Source organism: Belonocnema kinseyi, chromosome 9, assembly GCF_010883055.1.
Source record: "Belonocnema kinseyi isolate 2016_QV_RU_SX_M_011 chromosome 9, B_treatae_v1, whole genome shotgun sequence".
NCBI classification, from domain to species: Eukaryota; Metazoa; Arthropoda; class Insecta; order Hymenoptera; family Cynipidae; genus Belonocnema; species Belonocnema kinseyi.
The window spans coordinates 31,623,075-31,630,952 of NC_046665.1; positions in this window are offsets into that span (position 1 = coordinate 31,623,075).

The following is a 7,878-nucleotide window of genomic DNA, read 5'->3' on the forward strand; positions in this document are numbered from 1 at the left end:
AAAATATATAACGTGAAAACAATTTGATTGTTTCAAAGAAAATAATTTTCTATGCCTTTATATGTTATGAAATGTTTAATTCATCCTCAGCTGATTAATTTTGTTCACAATATCAAAGTACAGCGAATCATTTCTATATAGTATCGATTTTGGGGCTAACGGTGGGTGGGAACTAATTAATTGTAACCCGCTGCGCTTTTGTTTGTTCACGCACGACTGCTTGCTTAAATGACAACCGTAGAGCCCGCGGCCTTTGCGCAGTTCCTGTTATACTTACCTACCGCGCGGCGTCAAGTCTCGGAGGGGATGTAGAAGGGAGGGCTATTGAAGGGTTTCACTGTATATAAAGATTGAATTAAATTTTTTTTAAATTAAGTAACCTGAATTGATTATATAATTTCAAATCATGTAATTAAATATTCGCTAAAACCACTAGTATATAAGCTTATTCCTTCTTTTAAACACTTCTATTACAGTTATATGAATTTTTATGATGCTTGCGATGTTGTGAAATGATATGTGTCGATATGTAAAGTGCGCTGAAGAAAGGGGGCTTACTATAAAAATTCGAACTCAAGGTTTCTACACATTTCGACATTTTTTAAGCTACTCTTTTTAATGAAACCATCGAGAAAAAAAATCCAAGCGTAATCATTGAAAATAATTGATTTGTTAGGTTTTCGAGAAATCCGGCTTTGGATCGAGAGCTTGAGATTCCGTGAAAAACCTCCCACCACTCACTACCACATCCGCGCGTCTCATCTATACCCCGTCCGTGAGCCGCGTCTACGACCTATCTCTTTTCGTGAGAATGTAGTGGTAAGTAGAGAGGGAAGATTTGGTGAGTCTTCCCTCTCTCCTAAAAGTCGCGTCTATCGGGTCGACTTCAATCGCTCGCCCTGAAAAATCTCACTTTTCAGAGTAAGCCCCCTTTCTTCGGTGCACGTCACATATGTACATATATCTTAATTTGATTAAAATTAGTTTACCATTTAATTCATAGGTCAGATTTATAAAAATGCTGGCTTAAATTTAAAGGAGAATATAATGTAAACATTTTTTGAATTTTTCAATAAATATAATAATAAACTAATAATTGCTGAATGTAGTCAATTGTAGTGAAGCTTGAGGTGAGTTAATGGACAAAGTATGAAGTAAGTGTGTTTGCGCGAGAGTTTGAGTGACAAAAATAATAGAATTCAAAAAGTGATCGATATTTTGAGTGTTTGAGTCAGTTTGTGGATTGTCTGGGAGGTTAGCTTGTTTGGCGGGTGAAGCAGGGCAGGAAAACCCGTGCAGATAAATAGCAGCGACAGAGCAGGTTAGGTAGAGAGAAGCACGGTAGAAGATCAAGTAGCAGGGTGGGGTAGTTCAGTTAGAACACAGGTAGAAAAAAGGGGAAAAATACAAAAAACAACAAAAAGGGAAAGATGAAGGGCCGAGAGTTTTGGATCAATTGAGAAATTTCTTAATAGAAAAAGGGATAGGGCGGAGATGGGAAGCAGTGAGGACAAAATAGCAACAGGATCCACTCTTTAAAATCCTAAAATGTATAGAAAGCCATCGGCAAAGGCACAAATTAGAGCGGGGGAGAAAGAAAAGGGGGAAGACGAAAAAAAATTGACTTTAGAGGGAAAATAGAAAATTTGCAGTTGTGTGACGTGCGAAAAATGATGGTAGAAGTTATGGGGATATATGAGGAAAAGCAGAAAAACGGGGAGACGATATAAAGAAAGAAATAAGGCGGGAAATGGCTGAGCTCAAGAGCGAAATTAGGAAATGGTAAGAAGTCAGGGAAACACTAGAAAAAAGGATACACTCACTCGAGGAAAGATTAGAAAAGCAGGAAAACCCTAATAAAAAGGTAGACGTACTGGAAGCTAGAATGAAAAGAATAGAAAGCTCGAATCGGGCGTTTGTTGATGAGGAGAGTGGAAATAGGGAGAAGGAAAGGCTGAGAAAAATAGAACGAAGAATAGAAAAGAAAGAGAGAAGAGAAAAAAACATACTGATAAAGGGTGTAAGATTAGAAGGGAAGGAGCTGAAGGTAGAGGTGGACGAAGTACTAAAAAGGATCGATGCTAAGGTAGAGATAGAGAAAATGCGAAATGTAGGAAGGGAAGAGCGAAGAGAGCGGATAATGGCACTGGTGAAACTAAAAAAATGGGAACAAAAGAGGGAGGTGATGACAAAGAAGAGGTTATTATATGGAAGCCCAGATAGAATAGAGGATAATTTGACATAAATAGAAAAGAAGATGCAGTATAAATTAAGGAAAAAAGCGGAAGAGGATAGAAAAAAGAAAAAGAGAACATGGGTTAAGTATGAGAGAATACAGATAGATGGAGTACGGTGGGATTATGATGAAGAAAGGGAAGAGATAGTAAGAAATGAAGTGTCGGGAAACTAGGTGAGGAAGGAACGGGAGATAGGAAAATAAGAAATAGTAAGAAGCAAAAAGAGACGAGAAACGAAAGTAGGGAAAAATGGAAGATGTGTTACAGGAATATTGTAGGATTAGAGAGAAAAGATAGGGAGTTTATGAGAATTCTGACACAATGCGATATAGTAATAATGATGAAGACTTGGATGGATGAAAAGTGATTGGAAAGAGTAAGGGAAAGGTTACCAAAAGGTTACAAATGGCAAGTTCAAAATGCAAAGAGAAAGAATAAAAAGGACAGAGCAATGAGAGGAATGGTGATGGGAGTAAGAAACAAATGTGTGATAGGGAAAGATAAGAAAGAGAAGAACGAATAAAAAGAAGGATCAATATTAGAAGAGGAAAAGATAGGAGGAGAGGAGTGGAAGGTAGTGGGGGTTTATGTCAACGGTGATATGCAGGAAAAAGCAGAGGAGATGAAAGAAATGACTGGAGAAAATAAAGAAAAGATTAGGCTAAGGGGGATTGGCCAAGGGAAGGAAAAGAACAGTTTTGAGAAATGGTCAGAAATATCAAAATGGAAGAGGGAAATGGGGACGAGGAGAGGGGAAAATTAATAGGAGAAATAAAAAGAGGATTAGGCGGCACAGACAAAAATGAAGTCAGTAAAGGGGGGAATAGAAGTGGATGAGATGAGGGCTGTGAAGAGAAAAAAGGTGGTTAGAAAGGAATTAAGAAAGTTAAGAAGAGAAAAAAGTAATGGGGAAGAATATAGGAAAAAAAGAAAGAGTTTACTGAGTTGTGTGATCAGTAGAAAGAGGAAGAGAATAAAAGATTCGAGGAAGACGCGGAGAAGGCTAGGACGAAAGAAGAGGTATGCAAGGTGGTAAATAGGTAAAGAAACAGAAGGAAAAGAAGAAAAAGAGTAAACCAAGATATTAAAATGGTAGAAAGGAAGAAATATTTTTTGTATTTTCTAGGAGGAGTAGAGAGAAAAGTGAGAAAGGGAGGAAAATATGGTAGAGAAAAATATGAAGAAGAGAACATAACAAGGTAAGAAATAGTTAAGGTTTTAGGAATAATGAAGAATGGAAAGGCACCTGGTGTAGATGAGATTCCAGATAAAGTATGCAAATATGGAGAAAAGAAGCTAGAGAAATGGGCATGGATAATGTGTAATCATGTATAGAGAGGAGGGGGGCGGCCAGAGTTGTGGAAGGAAGGAGTAGTGATATCAATAGTGCAGAAAGCCAAAGGAGAGGATGTTGAAAATTATAGGGGTGTGACCATGATGCCAACAATGTATCAAGTATATGTAACAGTTTTGTCGGAGAGATTGAAGAAAGAAGTCAAGGAAAAAAAAAGCCACCGATTCAGACAGGGTTTAGAACAGGAATTGGGGTGATGGACAAAATTAATGTTCTGAACTATCTAGTAAGTAAGAGAATTAAAAGGGAAAAAGGGGCAATGGTAGCAATGTTTGTGGACTTAAAGGCGGCATTTAACTCATTAGACCGAGGCGAAAAAGAAAAAGTTATGATGAAAAAGGGGATGAGGGAGGGATTAATGAAGAGAGTATCGGAAATTTTTAGAGAGACAAAAGCAGAGTAAAGGTAGGATATCAAGTAGGAGATAGTTTCTGGTTGGTGAGAGAAGTGAGGCAAGGATGTTCTCTAAGTCCACTTATATTTATTATATTAATATCAGGCTTCCAAGAAGAAATAAGGAGAAAAGGTTGGGGAGGAGTTATGATAGGAATGGAAAAAATATATATAAAATGGCATACGCAGACGAATGGAAGGGAATAAAGTAAGAAGAAGGCAAAGAGTTTAAATATTTGGGGCAGACTGGAAGATGCCAGGATATATGGTGAGAGAAGAAGCGTAAAGGGATAAGTTAAGTATTAGATGGGGAAAGAGGGCATGGAAATTTGAGACGCAACTGAGGGACGGAAAGGGAGGAGAGTTGTCGAGAAAGTGTTTGATGGAGATAGAAGAAAGGACAGGGAAGGCGATCGAATTAACGAGATGGGAAGAAGAAAGGAGGGAGTTATTTAATTATAGAGAAATAGAAGACGGCACTGGAGTAAACTATGTGGAATTAGAAAAAGGAAGAGGGAAAGAAAATTAATAGAATAATGGGGGCTGATTGATGATTCTAAATACAATAAATGGTATAAGATGATAAAAAAGGAAAGAGTACCAAAGTATTTAGAAAAGGGACAGGGATAGAGAAGGTCGACAAGAATAGCAAGATTTATATTGTCAAAAGAGGTAAGGGAGGGAATGTAATGGGGAAAAGAAGAGAACAGAAAGTGTATAATATGTCAATAGGAGGAGGAAACATGGGATCATGTATGGGAAGGATGTAGGAGAGGAATAGAAGATAAAGTAAGCTGGCAAGAGAATGTGGTTAAGATCCTAAGGGAGGATGGATTAGGAGAAGAATGGTTCTCTCGCTTTTCTTCGCTCGGTCACTCGTTTGCTAATAATTCCTAAATTGCGCTATCACAGGAAATAGAGATAAAACCTAGATATAAGACTGTTTGTAAATAGTTATAAATAATTGTATATAGTAAGGATACGATTTTCAAAATATATGTGTAAGCGGTTGTAAGAAATGCAAGTAATGTAAACCCTTAGGAGACACATTATAAATAAAGAAGAATATAATTTCGAATATATATATTTTACTATTTTCTGGAATATAGTTTAAAATGTTATCAATAACCCAAATTTTCAGGAAAATACTGAGTGAAAATTATATGAATGATTCAATATGAAAATAATTCTTTAATGCTTTATATGTTATGAACAGTTTAATTACTTATTATCAGCTGAATAATTTTTTTACAATATTATATTACAAAAAGTTTGAATTCATTTATAATGTTTATAAGCCTTATAATAATATCTTATTTATATTTAAACTATTTCTGTTACAATCATATAGTTTTTCAAAATGTTGATGGTGTTTTGAAATGAGTATCTGAATTCAGTTCTCAATTAATTTAATTAATTTAATAATAATTTTTGAATTCAATTTAGTAAATGTGTTTAATTTTTTACAAAAATAAGTATTGAGAGTTAATAATAACTAAAATTTTCAGTAAGGAAGTAAGTTTAAAATATATATAAAGCAAAAATAAATGAATTCTTTCAATGGTAAAAATGGAGGCTTTTTATGTTGTGAACCGTTTAATTCATTATTAGCTGATAATTTTCTTGGCATTTTCTTTATATTAGTTTGAATTAGCTACAAAGGTAATTAACAAATTAGACGTATAAAAACGCTGTTTCAAAATTTAAAGGAGAATATAATGTAAACATTATTTTAATGTTTCAATGAAAATAATTGTTTTGTGATTTTTATTTTGTGAACTGATTAATTGATTATGAAATGATTCCACTAAAACTTAGATTTTCTAAATTTAGTTTAAAAGTTTGGTAACGTGGTGGCTTGTCACTATGTAATTGATCCTCCCGTAGCCGAAACTTCATTAAAAATTCAATCTAAAAATCGCGACACATTTCGCCACCAGCACGGACTCAAAAATCTAAATCTAGAAAATTGTGGTATGCGAGTGAGTGCTGACGAAGTAGATTTAATTAATTTTATTAGTTTAAATATTATAGGAGAAGGGCTCGTCGAGCAATTGTAAGTAGGCCATTTTAAGTTAGTATTCTTAGAAAAACCCCTGGATCAACGTAGAATTCGGCCGTCCTGCCTCTGTCCTTGGAATCCGCGACCATTGAAACCAATTAAGACCTCTGGAGCTAATCTCGATGGACAAAACTATGAAAAAAACTCCAAGATCCATAACCCATCGTCCGTCGGAAAGCACACTACACCACCATCACTGGCCACCCATTCACTTTGCACTGGCCCGCACTCTACCACTCCGGTCCGCGATTTAACGCATTCCACCTGGGTTAATTGTCACCGACAATTGTGTTGAAGAACATTGTTGATTTAACACTATACTCGACCCGGCGCCTGTCATAACAAACCAACAGCCATATCTGCCAATACTAGCGCGCCGGGTGGCAACTGGAATATCGCCATCGGGTATGGTTAGAACGTAACCCGGACCGAGAACAACAAATTTTTGTGGACGAGTCCATTTTGGAGCCAGGCTTGGCATCTCTCTCATTTCTAAGCAGGGAACACACGAGATTCCAGAGGAAAAATGAGGTAGGCGTCGGACTTCCACCCTCGGATGTTTATTGGAGGCTTGAGTTCAGTTCAGATTTATGTGGATAGTTTAGTTAGTTTTTCTTAACTTTGTTTGTAAATTTTCTTTGTGCGAATTTCGGGATGATGCATGTGAGTAAATGCGGAAATTCCGCTAGTCATTTTTAAGCTCGTTTTTGCCGTCTTTTTTTAGAAAATCTATATTGTTCTTCTCTTTTTTTATTTTTGTCGTTTAACTTTTTCAATTTTTTTGATTGAGTGGAATGTAACTGCTTTGTAACTTGAATGTAATAATGGCGGTAACGGAGATCGTCCGCGTAGCCGTTATTAGAATTACTGATGTACATGCTAAATTTTTCAATTTAATAAATTAGATTTTCTAGATTTCAAAAAAAACATCCTATACGTTTGCTAACCCCACTGTGATCCCGCTACCGCTGAGTCAGGGCAATCTTTTTTTTTTTTTTGGTTTTCCTTTCGTTTTGTTCATTGTTGCTGAGTGACACCGGAAGGGTGCCTGGCGCTCAAGGTAAGCCAAATTTTATATTTTTGACGTCATTTCCTGTTTCGCATCCCTCGAACCAGGGAATGGCGTTATAAAATTTGGAGCCCCACGTGGAGCCAGAGAACGTTATAGATTAGGGATTATCAATTTTTCCTTTTTCTTATTTATTCAAAATTTTAATTTTTCTTTGAATGTGAAACGAGAGACATGGAAGATTAAATGTGTTTGGGAAAATAAAGGCTCGAACCACGATAACCCAGCCATGACTGGTCATAGGCATTCGATTTCTTTATTGATCATTTTTAAGTAATTTCATACGATTTTATCTGACTCTATTTACTAAATTCGATTATGAAAATTATTTTACTTGATTCATTTTGAGATTTAATTACCAAGTACAATCGTGCTAATTATCTAGTCGATCATGTGAATTGTTTATTGTTTCATCATGTGATTATTTTGTGGAATCATTTATTGCATTTATTTATTGAATTCATTTATGGAATTTATTTATTGAATTCATTTATTGAATTTCTTAATACGATATGTTTACCTGATTTACTTGTTTCTTTTCTTGAATCTCATTAACATGCTATTGCGTGTGATGATGTTTACCATGTACCCTTGGATTGTATTGCTGTGGGTTCGAATGTGAGTACCCGCTTGATTATGTTTTATTTTTAATGATTTATCAATTTATTTGATGATGCTCTCGTGATTTATTTACTTTTTTTTTGAATATTTTAGTTTTTTTTTGGTGAATTATAGTCTTTTCAGTGATTTTAGACATTTTTAT